This window comes from Equus asinus, chromosome 12 (genome assembly GCF_041296235.1).
Source record: "Equus asinus isolate D_3611 breed Donkey chromosome 12, EquAss-T2T_v2, whole genome shotgun sequence".
NCBI lineage: Eukaryota > Metazoa > Chordata > Mammalia > Perissodactyla > Equidae > Equus > Equus asinus.
This window is the reverse complement of record NC_091801.1, coordinates 18,899,681-18,921,137: the sequence shown is the minus strand read 5'-3', so window position 1 is coordinate 18,921,137 and position 21,457 is coordinate 18,899,681.

Here is a 21,457-nt window from a genome sequence, read left to right as displayed (position 1 = left end):
TTACTTCATGATTTAACTATATATTCATTTTTCATCTGGATTAAAGATATACTACACTTTATGAATGAAAACATGCTGCTAATTAACATTAATCTACTCAGGAGAAGGAAAGTCAGTGTAGATTCTTTTTAATATTAAAGTAGAGGTGTAAACCTATCTCTTTATTATGTATTAAGGTTAATCCAACTAGGCTGGAGAATATTTTGGCATTTTTCTGCTTTTGGAGTTGTCTGAAGGGGACTTCAAGGGCATGATGACATGCCAGTGAAGCTACCTGCAGCATTCGCCCCTATACAAACTACGCTGGAGGACTCACACCCACCCTCCTCCCCAGCCCGTGGACTCCTGAAAGGTAGCCCAGGAAAGGCACATTTTAGGTTATTCACTCCGTTCTCAACAAAATCCCTTCTCTGGAAAATGCCCCTGGCCAAGCTAACCATTCCAGGCATATTCATACTCTGCAACCCGCCCTCCTGGCTATGGGTCACCTAAGTTGGGCCAGAGCTGGAAATCTGAAATCAGGGCTAAGAGTGCCCAGTTTCAGTCTGGACTGGTCCCTTGAGCAGAGGAGATATAAAGACCCGGGGGCTTTGAGGACAGCCACTTTCTGCCAAGTGGACCAAACAATAGAGAAAGCCAGCATGGAGAAAAGCAGCAGGAAGCCCCTGCAGAAGTAGCAGAGACAAGAGAGGGACTTCCTGGGTTCCCTCACCTAGGCCCTCCCTGCTCCCTCTCTCCAATGCTTTTCCCCTAACCCTGTACCCCTGTCCATTGTAAACGAATTACTGGACACCCTCAGACTCCATAGAGTTCTACCTCCACCTGACTGACCCTTCTTGACTTGATCAAAAGCTGACTTGGAAGCATGCTGATTTTGGTACTACATCATGTTTACCTCCCCAGATCATGACTGCACAGACACATTGCTTTCCTAGCACCTAGATGTGCTCAATACACATTTATTGAATGAGTATTGATATCACCTTTCTTGAAGGGCTCTCACTGGAGGTTGCTCATTCACTTGATTCCCACATACCACGAAGGCAGGTGGATGGACAGTCTTCATGCTGCCACTGCTGCTTCTAGACATCACTCCTCCTCCCTTATAAAAACAAAAAACACAAACAAAAATCCAACAGCAACCAGTCCTGAGGTTTGTGACATCACAGTCGTCTATACATGTTGACTTAATTCCTCAAACCAAGTTCCCCCCATCCTAACAGGGACCCTCATCAGTCCAAAGTCTGATTCCATCCATCAATAATTTCTCCTCGGGGTTTCACAGAATCCATTTCAGGGTAACATTTGAGAATGGCCTGCTGAGAACTGATTTGTCTGGTCCAGGTAACTACATGGTTGAGATTAGATATGCTAAAAAAGACGATAGTTGAGTCAATTATGGTGAGTTTGGCTCATGTAGCAGCTTAACTAGAAAAGCTAGCTTTGAGAAAGGCTCTTCTCCTTTAATAATAAGTGCTTTGACTTGGTAGAGTGCCTTAGCTCCCCACTAAAATTGAACTGAGTGGACATTACAGCTTTTGGCACTTCTCTGGGACAAGAATTTATTTGGCACCATGAACAATATCCCAGATTCCTCATGTTCCATCACACCAAAACAGAACAACATCATCCGTTTATCCCAGTGTACAGAGCCAGATAAGGAAGATGCCTCAGGAATGATAATGGGTGTGTTGGTGGGGTGATTTAGTCTCCCTTCATAAAGCTTTCTTGATCTTTATGTGGTTCCATTATCTTTGAGCAATTAAACCCTTATGGGGAGAAGTACTGCAAAGAAAATTGCAATTATACACACATAGCTGCCTACACCTCTCTGCAAACCCTTTTTATTTCTTGTTCCCCAGGTAGCATGAGAGCTGTGCATGTGGAAAACAATTAGGACCAGAGAGCTTCTTCCCACACAATCAGAGAGCAGGTCAGTAGTGTGTGATTCCCTGCCTGCAGCAGAGGCTGTAGGGGAATCAGCCACATGCCCAGCCTGGCAGGCAGGGTGTAATTGCACGTGCTTTCCCGGGGCCCTAATGCAACCCCCAAAAAAGCAGAGATTTGAAATGGGTTGGCATTTGGGAATCAGCCTCTTTGGTGTCCAAGTGCTGCTTTCTGCTTCCTGAGCAAGAGGAATCATGCAAATAGAAAGAGAAGACATTTCTCCAAGGTGGCCCTGACTTGTAATAGTGCTAGCTTACATAGGGCTAAACAATAATCACTCACTCTTGACCAAATCCAGATACCTCCAAGGAAGCTCCAATGACAGGTCGGCATGCAGGTCTGTAGAGTCACACCCATTGTGGGCACACCGGGCCATTGAGCAGCAGCAATGACTCATTCTAAGAATCTGCCACGAGGGTCTATTGGGGCTCATACCAGAGTAACATGCAGCACCATACACACACACACACACTCACATTGTTCTTGCCTCCCGAACTTGGAGCATCTCCTGCATGTGATGCTGCGGTACAAAGAAGTCTGGAAGTCTGGATAGATGGGTGGGATGGCAACGATGTTTTATGTCCTCTTGCTCATTGGTCTTAGTTGTCACCTAAACTCTCAAGCTCAAAACTTATGTATCATAATCAAATGACAAAATTATCTAAAGCAATCACATACATCTTACTTTCCATTTCAATATATCATATAAATATGTTCTATTATATAGCTCAAAAGCATGTAATTGGCCCATAAAATCCTTAACGTTCCAGTTGTCCATCTTAGGAAATATCAATAAAAACAAACATAATATGCTGCATGAGATATCCTTTCCAATTCATATCCTCACCTAGACATTCAACCAAGCACATGAGCATGTCTAAGTCCATCATTTGTGGCTATGCTGCAAGTTGACTTCAGATGAGCCATTACCAGGCCTTCCCTTGCTGACTTCCTAGACTGTCCCCTCACTTCCAAGCCACATCTCTTGGAGCTTCCATGCCCACTATCCAGCCAGTCCCCTCACTCTACTTCTCTACATGTCTGCCAAGGAGAGGGCTTGGCCCCCTCTCCTGACAAAATGAACCCAGTTATCACCAAATTACAACGTCCTTGATGCCAATTAAACTAGATAAATTGTTTCTAGGAAGCTTGAGGTAAATTTATCAGACAGTTGCCAATGTCTATGCTTCACTTAGAGGCAGCAACACACAGGCTGATTGAACCACTTTCTGAAAGGTGGCCTGGTCATTTGAAAACTTGACTAATGAGAATTTGATTCAGGCAAGGCTGGACAAGGGAAGTGGCATAGTTGATACAAGAGCAGCAAGACTACCCTTTACATAGAGGAGAGTGGGGGACCATAGAGGGGCTTACAGTGAGTGGGTCTTTGGAAAGTTTCAGGAGTGTAGCACCTTAGAGTTCTGTTTTAAGGCCCTATGTCTTATTCAAGTGTATTTGATTAACTCATTTTGATATAAACTTATATCTTCTTTGCTTTAGATTAAAATATTCTGCACAGCAATATTCATCTTAGCATTGCTTATTATAGTGAAAAATTGGAAGTCTACGTGTGAGAGACAGCTAAATAAAATAAAGTGACTCCATTCAATGGGATATTATGACATAATAAGGAGTCTGAAGAGAATGTTATACCATGGAAAATGTTTAAGATGTAATGCTAAGTCAAAAGGCAAAGGGAACCAAAGTGTGCATAATATGTTATTTCACATTTTTAAATAAAACTTACGCAAAGAAAAATATAGTCTAGGAGACAGTTCACCAAAATATAAATGGTGGAGATGTTTAGGTGGTGGGATTATGGACTTTTTTTCCTCTTCTTTCTATATACTTATGTTTTCTAAATTTAATCAACATGTACAATTTTTAATGATTATATTTTATAATAATTACTTTTTTGAAAGTATAAGTAAACTGTCTCAGAGGCCACACTATAACAGTCACAAGGGATCAGAAGATACAGGTAAGAGAATCACTACATGAATCTGTTCATCTGATGGAAGATGAGGGAAAGCTGAAGTGACTTTAGAAGCTACTAGGGCAGCTGTGCTCTGGAAAAAAATCATGCGACTTATGCTGTAGACATGACCCTACACTTCTTCTTTCTCTCTTCTGCTTTACCACAGGGAAACAAAGGATCAAACAATGATTTTCTTCTGAGAACTAAAAGCAGGACACTGAAAGCCTGCCTTCACTTGGTGCATTTTTAAATGACTCTTCTGCTACTTAAAAGGTTTTAGCCTACTTCCTGCTCTGAAACTCTCAGGAACTAGAGCCAGACCCTACGTACCACATATATCCTGAAAGAACTGCAATTCCAGAAGAGGTTTTCAATCCATTAGAACACTGCATCCTGCAGACTATCATCTCTCTGTGGACAAAGATCAACTTTGTCTTATTCATTATTGCAGACTCAGTGCCTAGCACAGTGCTTGATACCAAAGGATGCCTCAAAGCATATTTGTTGAATGAATGTTTTTAAAATATTTTCTTAGAGTCAGGATTAGCCTAAGCAGAAACTGAAGTGAGTTCAGGGTTAGCGAAAATTACATTTTATCATAGTTAGGTATTAAGTTTTTAAATTTGCTATGACTATATGTTATTTAGACAAATAACTTTACTGTTTTAACTAGTTTTAAAAATGGCCAAATTAACACATGGTATTACCTTGAACACGGTTATTCACATGTAGGAGAAAGAAGCTGAATCCAGACAGTACCATCTACCTAGTGCAACTGATGTGGATCAAAGATAGACTGCAAAGGAGGGAATCAACAGCTCTGGAACACCACCCTTGCAAACCTACACCTATGACGTGGCGGCAATTGTTCCATGAGGAGTTGATCCCAACCACTCCCAGGAATTGTCCTGCAGGACAGTCATTTGGTAGCAGGGCTGGGAGGAAAACAGGAGCAGCCATGTTGAAACCTCACAGCCAGTGACTGGACTAGGAGAACCGGCACCAGAGGAGTCTCCCATGATGCCATGTTCTGAGGCACTTCAGACTGGCGCCACCAGGAGGCCCAATTCAATCAAAGTTGCTTTTGTGCTACTCTTCCTGTCATTAGTTTACAACATGTCACTGGTCCTTGTGCTACACAGACAGGTAAATTCAAATATTTCACTGGCTCTTCCCTATCCTGTCAGCTCTTCAGCTCTCTGCCATCTCCCCAGTGAAGAGCTCTGTAGATTCTCCAGAATGAACAGGAAATAATAATTGTAAAAATGTTTTAAATAAGTAAAGTCCTGGCAGGTTTCATGTGCTCTCCCCCTCAGTATCAGATTCTCTCATTAACCTTCACAGGGTCAAAACTGGGAAATAAAACTTAGAAAATCTTCTAAGGAAATGAGATTATTTTTAGCAGAAAGAGCCACATAACAATGTCTTTCAAGTGTAGGAATGGCTTTCACACAGTGAAGAGCTACTTTTCATCTCCTCTAAACAAAGAACAAGAAGAGCCCAGTTTTAGTTGAAACTTGAGGAATTTAACTTCGATAATATTACTTTTGGTTCTCTGATATTCCTTCCGTGGAATTTTTTTTTTTAAGTAGGGTAGATTCTCATCTTTCTGAAATGCTTTTAAACAATTCAGCCTGAATGCAGAAGATGGAGCAAATGGTCTTTTAAAGACTCCTCATCTTCAAGATGTTGGACATGCAGGAGCTTCAAGAGGAAACTGTATTTTGTCATTTGATGGCCAGTTCCATTCTACCAAACATTTCTAAAACACCAGATACAAATTTTCATACAGATGATGACCTAACAGCTTTCTCCTTCATTGAAACCTACTGGTTGATTTCCTCTCCTAGTTATTGAGAACTGTCCACCCTTCCTCCAATTGTTCTGACATGTTTCCTCAGACACTTTCATTCTATCCAAGTCCCTGTGAACTCACACTATATCCTCTGCAATAAAGAGGGGCCTTTCCCCTTAAATCATACAATCTTCTAAAAAAGGAGATTATTAACCATTGTGTCTTAGTTAAATTTCAACATGGGAAATTAGGTTTTGCTTTACTACAATTTCCTCGTCATTTTAATTAGAAATACTATTTAATATCCCACTCAAAACGAAACTTGTTGCAGAGAGGGTTGCCTCAAAGGGGCCTGCCTTTTCTAGCACAGAGGAGGCGACATTTCAGAGATGTATGACTAATACTCCTGGGGCAGGAGCTGAGTACATTGGGATCCTTTGAGAGTAAAGGTACCTCCAAAGGATAAAATTGATTTTTATTTTATGCCTGCGGTAGACAATTCCATAAGACAGATTTTTCCCTCCAGCATTTTGCAGCATCTTCTAAAATTCAGAATCAAGGCAAGAGCTGCTTGGTAACATTGTGTGGATGACGCATTATACGGAGCTGACTCTGTGACATCATGCTGTCTTGTTCTCAGTTAGAGCAACCCCATGTGCCTGCCCTGTACTCCCCAGCCCTGTGAGTCACTGCATGATATATTATCCAGGAAATGCACAACGATGCTTTTCTAAAAACTCACGATTACAAAATTGAGGCTTCCGGCCTGGGAATGTAGAGTGAAAAAAGTAAACTCTCAAAAGGAGTGGGTTCTCATTTCTGTTTTTCTTCTCATTATTAAGTATAGGATCCTACAAGGGATTATAGTCTTTAAGCATTGCAAGTGATTATTGTTTTTGCTATTTTATTGCCTCAAAACTGAAGTTGATTTTCCACCAACAAGAACCTTCCATTATGAATAGCTATGTCACTCCACATCCTAAGAACCTTTTATCATCAAAAATGGCTAAATATCTATGCATTCATTATGAATGCTAAATACAATTGGCTAAATAAGCTCCACTCATGCCTGAAGAATCCTATAATACAAAACAATCTTGATACATACAAACTTGTAGTGGATTTGAATGATGATAAAATAAATAAAATATTGAGGATAATCTCTACCAAAGAGAAAACAAAAATTTGGCTTTTTCCAAATACTTCTAATCTGAGAAAAGAAAATCGTGCTGGACCCCAAATAGTGGGAACTCAAAGTTGAAAATCTTTTCTTCTGTCTCCACCTTCCAAATTTCAGTAAATAAAAGAATTAGTGAACGAAAGAGTCAGTGAACAAAAATTGAGAGAACGATAGAAACAGCAGAGATTAATCAAGCCAAGATGTTAACAAGGATGGAATCTCTTTCTGGCAAGGCTGACCTTTCCAAACCAGTACATAGTATTTCTCACTCCTGGAGCTTAAGACTCTAGGACAGCCAGACAAATTAGCCAGAGCGCAGACCCCCAGGGTTGAAAAGCAATCAGGCAGAGAGTACACATTAAATACCCTCCCTTGCCTCAAAAACACCATCCTTCTCCTATTGGAAATGTACTGTTAGCGGCAGGGCAGCATTGCTTTGGGGTTTGAATGGTATAGGCTTGATTTGGATCATCCCCATGAAGGCGACACTGTGGGTTCCACAGAGAAGAAATCACTCTGGGTAATCACTTTAACAGGCAAAGAAACCTCTGGAACCACTATTGGATTTGGAGGTCGGCCAACCAGGCAGAACCTGAAGGAGCCTCTGGACCCAGACACTCTAATACACCCCCCGAGGAATTTTAGTTCTTTCTGTCCCACACTCCACTTGTTTAACAGCATGGAACAATGAGGGTCACTCAAGTCCTCTTCAGTGAGTCCGAGGCTGAGAACTCAGTGGGGCTTCCAGGAATACTTCATGTTACAGGTACATACATGCCTGACAACACATTCCCTTTGGTTTCACAGTTATAACATGGGCTGTGGAGGTGGGGCAGGAAACTGAGAGTTAACTTTACCTTTTTCCCAATGATTACTCTGGGCCAGCCAAGGGAAATCCCATTAGAGGCTCCAAATGGGTTCAAAGTCAATGTCCTGGAGGAAATAACTATTACAGCTATAAAAAAATGTTGTCAAAATTTGGAAGTTATAATGATGCTCATCCAAGGACCTAGAAATAGTGTCATAGCATGGCTTAAAATCAATGTACAAGAGTAAAAGATACACAAAGTCATCTTTGCCTAAGACAAGATGGCTGCCAGACTGGCAGGTTCGACCATAGCTTCATTGAAAGTAACTGCTATTTTGAAAAAGACCAACTCAATCAGAAGAAAGATTTGTCACTTTTGGAAGCTTTTATGGCTACCAGCTACTGATGTTATAAAAAATAACTTAATAGTTGCATAGAGAGAAACTGCCAAACTGTTTTCCAAAGAGGCTGTGCCATTTTACAGTCTCACCAGCAATGTATCAGTGATCCAGTTTCTCTGCATCCTTGTCAGCATTTGGTATTATCATTTTTTTTAGCCATTCTGATAGATGGGTAGTAATATCTCATTGTAGTTTTAATTTACATTTCCCCAATGGGTAATGATATTGAACATCTTTTCATGTACTCCTTTGCCATATGTATATCCTCTTTAGTGAAATGTCTCTTCATATCTTTTGATCATTTGGTAATTTACTATTTGTTCTTTTACTGTTGAATTTTGAGAGTTCTTCATATATGCTAGATACTAGTCCTTTGCCAGAAATGTGGTTTGCAAATATGTTCTCCTGGTGGGTAGCTTTTCTTTTATCCTCTTAACAGGGTCTTTCACAGAGCAAAAGTTTTCAATTTTGATCAAGTAAAATTTATCAATTTTCCTTTTATGAATTGTGCTTTTGGTGTCCAGCCTATGAACTGTTTGTCTAGCCCTAGATCCCAAACTGAATTTTCTCCTACATTTTTTTCTAAAAGCTTTATAGTTTTGCATTTTACATTTAAGTCCATGATCCATTTTGAGTTAAATTTTGTATAAGGAATGAAGTTTAGGCAAGATTGTCAGTGTCGCAATCCAATGTACACATCAGGATAGATGTGGAGAGGGCTGATGGCCACTCGGAGTTTATTATAACTAGCATTTCAATATATACATAGCTTACATCTGTTAAATATACACAGGTGTTCTGGATGAAGTAATTAGCGAATGCCAAGAATTCTTAGTGATTTCTCAAGGAGCCCTCCTTCAGCCTCTGTTTTGATATTATCATATTATTGCTGTGCTCGTATATTTTTATCTCGGAGCAGGCAAGGTCTCCTAGGCAATGGCCCCTCCTGCTCCCAATATTGATATCGTGTCCCCATCTGTGCCCCCAGGTGACCACACCTGTCTTAGGTTGCCTCCCCCTGGAGGTCTTACTCCTCATTGGCTGACCGGCCTTCTCACCTCTGGGTCACAGTTTGTTGGCAAGCCTTCTCCAGTGATTATTAACCCTTCCTGCGTCAGGGGCGGCTACAAAGATTCATTTTATTGCCTCTGGATGTTTAACTGCTCCAAGAGCATTTGTTATAAAGGCTATCCTTCCTGTATTGAATTATTTTCATACGTTGGTCAAAATCAGTTGGGAATACTTGTACAGGCCTAGTTCTGAGTTCCCTACTGTATTCCGTTGATCTAAGTGTCTACCCCTCCATGAATACCGAACAATCTTGATTACTGTTGCTTTATAATTAGCCTTGAAATTGTATAGAGTGATTCCTCCACTTTGTTCTTTTGTTTCAAAATTAACTACTTTAATTCCTTTGCCTTTCCATATAAATTTTAGAATAATTTTATCTATAAAAATCTTGCTAGAATTTTGATAGGAATTGCATTAAATACGCACATTCCATTTAGAGAGAATTGACATCTTTACTCTGCTGAATTCCAAACCATGAACATAATATGTCTATTTATTTAGAGCTTTGATTTTTTATCATTATTTTGTAGTTTGTAGAATACAAGTCTTATTTATGCTTTGTTAGATTTATATCTATTTCTTTTTTTATTTGAGCAATTGTAAATGGCATTGTACTTTTAATTCCAGTGTGCACATTCATTACTAGTATATATAAAAACAATTTTTGTGCTGGATTCACTTAATTGCTCTAAGAGTTTGGGATTCTTTTGTTTGTTTTAGGGGCAGGGTTTTTTTTGGTAGATTCCTTGGAATTTTCTACATAGACAATCATGTCATCTGTATATAGAGACAGAAATATTTGTTCATTTCCAATATGTATGCCTTTTATTTCCTTTTCTTGCTCTATTGCACTTGCTAGAATTTACAGTACTATGCTAAATACCAGTGGTGAGAACTGACATCCTTGCCTTGTTCTCACTTTTAGGGGAAAAGCATGCAGTTGTTCACCATTAAGTTTGATGTTAGCTTTAGGATTTTTATAGATTCACTTGACCAAATTGAGGGAATTCTCCACTATTCCTATTTTTCTGAGAGGTTTTTTAATCGAAATGTTGAATTTTTTTCAAAAAAAATTTTGCATCTATTGATATGATCATGTAATTTTTCTTTTTTAGCCTGTTAATATGGTAGACTAAAGTGCATGATTTCCAAACATGGAACCAGACTTGCATGCCTGGAATAAACCCCATTTGGTCATGGTGTACAATACTTTTCAGAGAATGCCAAATTCTATTTGCCAATATTTTGTTATGATTTTTGTGTCTATATTCATAGTGGATATTGGCCCACTGTTTTCTTGTTTGTACTGTCTTTGTCTGGTTTTAGTATTAGAGCAATATTGGTTTCATAAAATGAACTGGAAGTGTTTCCTTCTCTTCTATTTTGAAGAGATTGTGTAGAATTGGTGTTAGTTCTTCTTTAAACATTTGCTCGTATTCTCTGGTGAAAATTTCTGGGTCTGGAGATTTATTTTATGAGGTTTTAAACTACGAATTCAAATTCTTTAATAGTTACAGGGATATTCAAACTGTCAAAATCCATACTGGGTGAGCTGTGGTAGTTTGTGTTTTGCAAGGAATTGGTCCATTTCATATAAATTGTCTAATTTATGTATGTGGAGTTGTTGATAATATTCTCTTATTATTCTTTTGATATCTGTAGGGTCTTTAGTGATAACCCCTGTTTCATTCCTGATATTGGTAATTTGCATCTACTCTGTTTTTTCTTCATCGCTCTTGCTAGACATTTGTCAATTTTGTTGATCTTTTCAAAGAACCAGCTTTTTCCAATGGTTGTCTCTACTTTTGTTTTTAATTTTATTAATCTCTGCTCTTATCTTTATTATTTCCTCCCTTCTGCTTGCTTTGGATTTATTTTACTCTTCTTTTTCTAGGTTCTTGAAGTGAGAGCTTAGATTATAGATTTGAGAGTTTTCCTCTTTTGTAATGAAAGCACTTAATCCTATAAATTTCCCGTTCAGCACTGCTTTAGCTGTGTCCCACAAATTTTGATATGTTGTATATTCATTTTCATTCAGTTCGATTTCTTTTTACTTTAATATAATCTTTGACCCATGGATTTTTTAGAAGTCTATTGTTTAGTTTCCAAGTGCTTAGAGATTTTGCTGTTATCTTTCTGTTAGCAATTTCTAGATTAATTCCATTGTAGTGAGAGAACACATACTACATGACTTCTATTTTCTTAAATTTCTTGAGGTTTGTTTTATGGCCTAAGATATGCTCTATTTTGGTATACGTTCCATGGGTACTTGAAAAGAATGTGTATACTCCTGTGATTTGGTGAAGCTTTCTATAAATGTCAATTAGGTCTTGTTGCCTGATGATGTTGTTGAGTTCTTCTATACCCTTGCTAATTTTTGTTTAGTTGTTCTCTCGATGTTGATAGAAGAGTATCGAAATCTGATTGTGAATTTGTCTATTTCTCCTTTCACTTCTATCAGTTTTTGCTTCACATATTTTGCAGCTCTATTGTTTGGTGCACAGACCTTTAGAATTACTATCTACTTTTGTCATTATATGATGTCCCTTTATGACTCTAATTTTCTTTGCTCTAAAATCTAATTTATAAATATTAATACACTCATTCATAATTTATTTTGATTAACAGTTGCATAATATATATTTTACCAGCCCTTTACTTTCAACTTTTCTATATTGCTATATTTGAAGTGAGTTTCTTAGAGACAGCATATAGTCAGGACATGTTTTTTAATACACTCAGCCAATCTCTGTCTTTTAGTTGGTATATTACAACCATTCTCATTTAATGTAATTATCAGTATGTATTGCTTAAGCCTGACATTTTATTTTTTGTTTTTTGTTTTTTCTCTCAGTTTTCCATTTCTGTTTTCTTTTTCCTGTCTTCGTGTGGGTTACTTAAATATTTTTTAGAATTCCATTTATATTTATCCATATTATTTTTGAAGGTACCTCTTCATATAGTTTTTTAGTGGTTTCTCTAGGTATTACATTATATAGAGAGATGACTTATACCTCTGCTGACCCCATGGGGAGCAGGGAGGTGCTCTCATTACCACTGGGCAGTGCTGAAAGTCCTAACTCCGCTACATCTCCTCTGACACCACTCCAGCAAAGGGGTTTACTCACTACAGCGTGGAGAGGGTGGGAGTCTTCTCTGGTGTGGGTGAAGGTGGGGCCTTGGTTTTTCTGTGGTGATTGGCTGGAGTAGAGCAGTTACTATCTAAAAGTTTTCTCTCTTCCTAAGCTGCCCTTTTCCTGACCCATTGACTAGAGAGAGTAGACTTGTGTTGGGGCTTTTTTTGTCTGTGCTTGTTGGTGTTTCCAGGTTACTGGCTTATCAAGCTCCAAGTCTGGAATTTATGAGACAAAAGAAAACCTGGGGAATTTACCGTTACATTGTTGCTTGGGTCCTGAGGTTCCTAGCTGGTCTGCCTTCTTTTCATCTTTCTGAATCTTCTTATGTTTGTTTTAAACATACTAACCAAGGTTTGGGGTTGTACTTAGCAGAAGAAATAGGGGGGAAAGTATGTCTACTCCATCTTCCCAGAAACAGAAGCTTCTTCCTTAGCTATTTAACAAATAATATTTAAAAGAATAAAAAGACTATTGGCATAGACATTTAAGAAGACAAAGCACCAGCTAGCCATTATATTGTCAGCTAAATATATACTAGTTATCATAAAATTTAATTGAGCCTATATTTATTCTGATTCTTATCATCAGAAAATTGGGTTTCTCTTTAAGGAAAAGAGGAGTTTTCTTGTAATGTTGAATGATTTGTTTTAATAATTCAAAAGACTGTTCAATTGTAATCTTGATATCATAAATGTTATATGAACATACATTTCTATCAGCTTGTTAATAAGTGCTTGTATTTGTGGAAAGTTATATATAAAGCAGTTCTCAGATAAAATTCTGCCACAAACACAAGCATTTATTAGCAGATAGCACAAAAGCAACCTGCTTTCTTAGCTAGATGAAGTCCAGGCTCTGTCTTCTTAAGTTCTCTAAATACAGTTTGCATAAAAAATATATATTCAAGTAAACATGAATTCTACAGGCAAAATTAAGTTAAGCCTCAAGTGATCAGAATCTTCTAAATTCTGGGAACACAAGACCGTATTATATTGAAGCCTCAGGCACCAAATCCACATATGAAGGGAGATGGGCTTCCTAGATTCTAACACCCTTTCACGCAGAATGGGAGAGTATCTTGAAGATGTTTTGATCAAACCATTTATCTTAAACACCAATAACTTCAGGGATGAAAAAAAAACAATTTCCAATAGCCAGTGTACAAAATAGCAAACCAATAATTTCACCAATGAGAATTCATTTGTAACATTAACAAAATGTCTAGTCCCATTTTGATCGGTGATAAAGATGGCTGGAAAGGTTGAGGAGCTGTCTATAAAGTATACCACTTGGTTAAATATCAACTAACCATCCCAGAAACATGCGCCACCTAAGTTAACTGACTGCCCCAATTTGAGTAGAAGCCAAGCAATTCATACACATGCACTTACATCACAGTGTCTGTAGTGAAGTATTTAAAACATAAAATTATTGACCACATAATGCACACATTGTTAAATGTTAGCCTTCCTATTTTCAACAACCCACTTGGAAGGAACAGCACATTCACACGTCAGTGTAGGATGACCCTTCCATACCAAAGATGTGAAGCACATTACTATTATATTTTTCTGCTATTGCAAAAACTAAGTAACTATTTCTGTCCCTTTTCTCATTTTTCATGAAAACATCCAGTAGCATCACCCTGCACATCACAGAGAATGCTGATTCACTCTCTGAGGCATAAAGGACAGGAGGAAGGAAAGCTGGAAGGCAGAAGTAGTGGACAAAGCATTTTACGCTTTACCTCAGGACTCAAGTAACAACTTAATGGTAAATTCTCTGGATTTTCTTTTGTCTCACAAATCCAAGACTTGGAGCTTGATAAGTCAGTAACCTGGAAACACCAACACACACAGACAAAAAAGCCCCAAAGCAACCCTGCTCTCTCTAGCCAAAGGACCAGGAAAGGGGTAGCTTAGGAAGATAGAAAACTTTTAGATAATAACTGCTCTACTCCAGCCAACACTGGTAACCACCCTGTGTTCTAGAGTCACCTGTTGTAAGCTTCTGAAAGTCATTGCTTTTCTGAAGTTTATCTTAGGGTAGAGTAAACAAAGCATTCTATAGAAAGGTAGTTTTCAGACTTTTTTAAACTTCTATTCAGGCAGAACAGTGGGAGGGGTTGATTAAAGCCCACCCAACTGCCTACTACTACCCAGCCCCCACCCCAGGAGAGTGGTTCTCAAAATGTGGACCCCATCCCAGACTTACTGAATCAGAATCTCTACAATTAAGAACCAAAACCAGGGCTGGCCCCCTGGCCTAGTGGTTAGGTTTGTGCGCTCCGCTTTGGCAGCCCAGGGTTTCACCAGTTCGGATCCTGGGTGTGGACGTGGCACCACTCATCAGGCCATGCTGGGGTGGCATCCCACATAGTACAACCAGAGGCACTCACAACTAGAATATACAACTATGTACTGGGGGGGTTTGGGGAGAAGAAAAAAAGAAGATTGGCAACAGTTGTTGGCTCAGGTGCCAATCTTTAAAAAAAAAAAAAAGAACCAAAATAGCATATTTAACAACCTCCCAGGTAACTTGGGAGATCCCGGCCTTCATGCCCTGTAGAATATAGTTTAAAAACCACCGTGTTACAAAGTTAGTTTAATAGTTAACATAGAGAGAAAATCAGATCTCTTTGGGGAATGGAAAGTGGAAACAGAACAACCAGAAGCTCCCGTCACAGTGAACAATCAAAGGGCAAGCCACCACAGGCAGTCCCGGGGTCCAGAGCAGGGGTGTCCATGTGCACTCAAGTCAAACCCAGGCCAGGGTGACTTCCTGTCAGTTTTGTTTCATTGAGTTATGAGGTGAATAATAACATAGAAAAGGTAAGAGGTTTTTCCTTTCAAATTCCTTTCTTTACGGAATAACTTTTTTTAAAAAAAATAGTAACATTGAAACATCTTATTATGGAAACACGACATTTAAAGAGAAATCTATTAGTCACAGAATGTCATGAATTAAAGGTGTTCTTTCTGAAGTTGGCACCAATGATTTCATTGATCAGTACCATCAGCTAACATCAATCACCGAGGGAACATGGGTAGCATTCCAATCAGAGCACAAAGAGGAGGGGGTTGGGGGAAGTGTGCTGTGTCAAGTCAAATACATGTAGAGTACACCCATGCTCTCAAAAACACGACAGTGTGCTTGACGAGCCCGCACAGGCTAAACCATGGCAAGCAAGCAATGTCAATGCTCAATTGCTTTTATGTGAACTCTTCATGTTTTCAGTGTTTTCCATCTTCTCACACTGCTTTTCCTGTACTAAGATTTTCACAATTTGGCATGTACAAACATAGCGATATTTGACCAGACTTTTAATATCCTAAAAAAACCAGAATGTCCAAGACAGAAAGAAAGAAATTTAAAAATATATATTTCCAACGAATATTTAGTGGCAGCGGGGGAAGTTCTCAATATAACGTTAAGGTTTTTTTTAAAAAGCAGAGATATGGAACTATATTACAGTATAATGAGTTTTACTCCAGTTTTGTAAACATATGAGTACATATGCTTGAGATATATTGAAAAGAAGACTAGAGCAAAACATACCTAAAATGTTAACAGTTAACTCTGGCTGTTGAGTGTATTATTTTCTGCTTTATACATTTTTTTGTTTCCAAATTGTCTACAATAAATGTGTATTCATTTTATAATTAGAAAAAAAATGTATTTTCTAAGTGACAAAGCTTCCATTCCCTTGAAATAATTCCAGGATCTTTTTCTATTTATTCATGCCTGATTCATGTCCTTCTTAACAACAAAACCACCCAAACTCATTGGAAAATACCCTTCAAGCACAAAGACATTGACCCCAAATTTGAACAAGATTATTGAAGCTTTAAAGTTCTATGATTCTAGACATCTCTAGATGCCATATATTGGCACATTTATTTTGTACATAAAGAAGATACAGGATAATAAGGACTTTTACCAGAACCTGGTGTGTCTACCATTTTGCCATTCACATTCTTTTATACTAACTTTAGGCTTTATAAAGGAATATCTCAAATACTAACAACTGAGACTTCATCTGCGGGAGAGACTTAGCTCAAGGCTATAAATCATACATATATTCTATTCCTAATTAGGGAGGAATATTGTCATTTGTCATTGCAAACAACATAATAGACAGCTGCTTCTGCAATGCCAGCTCTTGCATCAGCCAGAATGTCGCTCAGGAAATACAAAGATAAGACAAAGTTATATATACTGTTACCCACAGGGCTAAGGACAGTCATCAAAGATTCATGTACAAGACAAAAAAACCTGCTACATAAAATCTTTATTCTCAAGTTATCCCAGTGGCATATATAGCAAAAAGGGGGTTGGGGATTCAGGAAGAAAATGGAAAGCAGATTCAGACTCCAAATTTGCTATATAGGAGAGATTAGGGGGTAGAAATCTCATTGGTACGGAAGTGCAGTGAGCCAGGCTGGCTTACCACAGGCAGAGGAGACCCTAGGTACTGGAGAAATTTGGTTCCCAGGATGCTGGGGGATAGCAGCTTCCTTTATATTCCCTGGGGAAACCACTGATCCCCTCTACTGGGGCACCCTGGGTTTTGTTCATCTCCTGCTCTGTAGTACTCTTCACCTGGGACCTGTTTTCTCACCTCCCTCCTGCCATACACACTTCTTGGGGCTGAGCCCTGTTCTCATTCTTCCCTGCCTCACCTCACTCAGAGCCCTGGGGACTCAAGTGCACTTTGTTACATTCCATGAGCCAGTTCCCATGCTCCCTACCCCCTCACATCCCATCATCTGGCCCGAAAGGGAATTGATTTCCCGCAGCTCAACTCACAGAATCGGAACAAATGAAACCCCTCTCCAACATGAAAACATCTCAATATTTACCATGTCTTTCAATCTGATTAACTTACCTTCTGTGTCTTCATCTTATCACCATAACAGATCAGAGAGACGGAGCAGTGCCAGAAACCTCCTTCCAGGGCCACTAGTCCCACAATATTGCCACTAGCAGCAGGCAGGAGTCCCCCTGTTTGTAGTATCTTCTAGCTTATATTTGCCCACATGGATCTCAGGTACAATTGCCAGGGTCTTGCTGAGGTTCTGACAGCCCATGTCTACCTCTGTCCTATGGGAAATTACCTTGATGGCATTAGAGACTACCAGGATGCCAAGAATCCTACCAGGATGTCATGGGATAGCTTATTAAAAATCAATTTATAACATGCAGTGAGAAAGAAGGGAAAAGAGCCCAGGATAAGTTAACACACTTAGGATAGGGTACAGACAGGGTAGAAGGACCTTCACTTGAATCCTGGGTTACCAGTGTTTGTCTTCTCTCTCTTTCTCTTTCCTTCTCTCCTTCTCTCTCTCTCTCTCTCTCTCTCACACACACACACACACACACACAATAACATTTCCTACTGATGACATGGTTGTAAGAACCAAAACTGAGATTTGAGCAAGGGGGCCCATGGAAGGAGGGTGCCCTGGCCCATCCCACCTTGGCTCCATCGGAAAGATGCAGGGACAAGTACCTCTGGCCACAGCTATAGCTCACCGAGGTACACCTATAGCTCACCAGTTAGCCTATGAACAAACCTGGGTTTATTTGTGTTTCTTGGACAGAGGACACATGGGGCCAGAATGGTGGCTATGAATTAGGGCCTCATGAATATTATATGCTCATTTAGTAATATGAATACTTTGGCCTTTTTTATATTTATTATCTCATATATTCCATGTATGTTTACTGTATAATGAATATTTAGTACCCAGGACCTCATGAATATTAGATACCTTTTGGTCCTTTTATTGCTTCCCATCTATGTTTGATGAACACATGCTCTACTTACTAACTGCTTGTCTATACATACCTTAAAATGTTTCACTACATTTTACAAATTTATTCATCTTCCAATAGAATTGAAAATTTCAAAAGCAAGTGCACATTACAACCATATTGTCCCTAATTGCCAGTTGAGTAACCCTATCAAAGAAAGAAATTAGTTTAAGCCAACATAACTTATCTACATTGACACAGGGAATCAGCCTGGCCTCCAGAGAGGACTGGCTGTGTTTAACTCATAAGCTGTGTGACTTTAGGCAAGTCACTTTTCCCCTCGTACTTCAGTTTCCTCAACTATAAAACAGGGATGTTAATGGTATCGTCTTCATAGGGCTATTGTGAAGATTAAGTGAAACAATCTAAGTACTTAGAACAGGCCAACACATATTAAGTGCTGTATAAATGATACTATTATTCTTTTCCATAGACTCCTCATACAGGCACCTAAGAACATCTCTTCTTCATCTAAGCCATTGTCTAGACTTGATGCCATCCCTAGGTCTGGAATCTACTTCCATCACATTTGGGAAAACTAGGATGGTGTTTATCTTATCTCAGACTATGTTGACAAGGCAAAGTAAAGATAAATATGACATGACTATAACACAATAAATGAGGTGAGTCCAGGGAGAGGGCAATGCAGAGAGCATTACAATCTCAGTTCCTTCACCAACTGTCTCTCACAGGAATCGCAACACTCACCCACAATTTCACCCTTCTTTTAATGATTCCTAGTCTCTGTGGAACTGATTTTACCAATTTCTTTGGCTGTGGTCTTCTCTCCTTCTCCTGCCCTATTCAGTTTAAAGCACTCTACAATCGTTAGCTAGCTTCTGAACAAATGCATTCTGCCCCTCCATCCATCCTCCACACTTAGCATCATAATGTCGTCTCAAACCAGGGATCAAACATCCAAACCCCATTTGTCAACACCATCTGCATAGCCAGTCACTTCCTTCCAAGGTCTTCCTTTACCATCCAAGTCCCATTCAGAGGGAGAAATGATGAATAATGATAATAGTCACCATTTGCCAAATACCTGCTATGTGCCAAGGAATGTGTTTAGGGCTTTCCACTCAATCTCTAATCCTGGTACCATAGGCATTATTGTTAACACCCACGGGGTTTCCTGTCAAGTGTCTCTCATAAATGCAGAGACAGGAATAATAAAAAAGAATTGAGTTAAACTGCGAAATCAATACATAATAGATCAGAAATATGCTGTCACCTTAAATACCTAGAAAGTGAAGAGTCTTACATTAATTGACCAAAACCAGGTAGAATGTGTAAAATTATCTAAAGAAAGAAAGTACCACAAAAACCATAGAAAAAAGAAGTCAGCCACTAGTTTGTTGACCCAAGAATCATTCCCAATTCCTACTCCCTTGTCACTTTCCACTATATAGGATGGAAAAGCCAAATACTTGCCTTCCCAGCCTGCTTTGCAGCTGGAGTGAGGGGCAGGTACGTAAGGGGGCCATGTAAGGGGACATGTATTGGGGTCATGCGACACAATTCTGGCCAGTGAGAAGTAATGGAAGCCCGCTGGGAGTTCTATGGCAGTTTTTGCTTTCTTAATAAAAGGGACAGGTAAAGATGATGCCACCTCTTCCCCCATCTCTTACTGCCTTGAATGAGAGATGTAATGGTTTCAGCCAGAAAAGAATAGCATTTAGATTCAGATAGATCTGAGTTCAAATCTCAGTTCCTCCACTTACCAAAGGTGTGGTATTGGGCAGATTCCTTAACATGCCTCATCTATAAAATGGGCTTAATAATACCTGTAGACAGTCCAATGAGAAGGAAATGAAGCACCACAATGGTCATATGTTTAAGTCCTCAGCTGGTATGTTGTGTCCAAGTGGCAGCTCTATGGGATTGCCAAATTTTAATCAGAAGGCACTTTTCACCATTTGCTACTGCCTTGGTGCTTCCTCATCCCTCACTGATTTCCTTAGCCCTGCCCATATCTCTGAAAAAAGTCCATTCATTAAACTCTCTTAATTGACCATTTCAACATGCCATCTATTTGCTGCTAGAATCCCAGGTGATGCAACTACTGATCAAATATGCTTCTTTATGATGACTTTACTCTGACAAAGAGTAACCAGTCCAGCCAGACCTCACAGGCACCCTCTGATCCAAACGCTTCCAAGCCAAGTCCTTCCTCCCCTTCGTGTCTGCTGTCAACTCCCAAGTTACCAAGAAAGTACCCTGGTCTCCCTGCCGGAACATGATTCACCCACCTCAGAGACACACACACCCCCCCCCATCCATCCCACCTCAACCAAAGGAAAGGAAATAGCATTCAGGCAGGGTCAATAGCTGGATTAAATTTCCAGAGGAATTAAGAAAAGCAAGAAGGACTAAAACACTTTAAATTTTATCTAGTTTCATGTTATATCCCTAAAGCCTACTACAGTGCAGTCATTGAGCTCAATAAAGAATGATAGAAAGGACTGCCCCTGTCCACATGCCCACCCCAGCCCACGAGAGAAGGAAAAGCAAAGGTGAAGGGGGAAAGCCTCCCTCATGACTATGCTGGAGAGAAGAGGAGAGGGCCAACAGTTATTAGGTGATCTCAATAGTCTGGAATTACTTTTCTGTTACATGTTGTGTGCACACCTTCCATTAATTTTGATCAAGTTATCAAAATCTCTAATTTCCTTATGTCCATTTGGTATTACTTCTCTTATTTTATCCTGGATTCATTCAGAATTCTGACACACTGGGGTATGGAGAAGCAACTTTCCTCAAGCTCAGTGGCCAACTTCTGTTCATTGTTCAGCACGAAAATTAACAAAGCAGAATCCCAGTTCCTGCCAAAATCATGCCTCTGTTTCCACACTCTTCATGGCCCTGGTCTCCCAAGCAAGCCTTTCCTTCTGGGCTCCCCTTGCTAAGTGGCTTGTTGAGCTGCTAGGCAATCTGGGCTTCTGGGTCTAGGCTCTCTAGTGCCATTTACACCATTCTATCCCTACTCTTGCTATCTGGGGATATACCTTTGCTGATGCCAGGACAAACACTTGCTATTGCCAGAAAATTACCAGTAATCAGCAGCAATTAGCAGCAGCTTGAGTTAACACATGTTAGAAACAATTCAGTGAACTCAGACAGAAAAACCTCTGAGAATTTTAGAGAACGGCTGACCTCTTCTAAACTTCCAGCTGCTGAGAGAAGAAGCCTCATACCTATCTGCCCAGAACTCTAAAGAGGCTGCCTGTGTACACTAGATCTTGTAAACTCCCAAGGAACCATGTGTTCTTTGGGGCCTGCAACCTATCTTTTGGAGCTCCCTCCTTGAAACATGGTTTGGC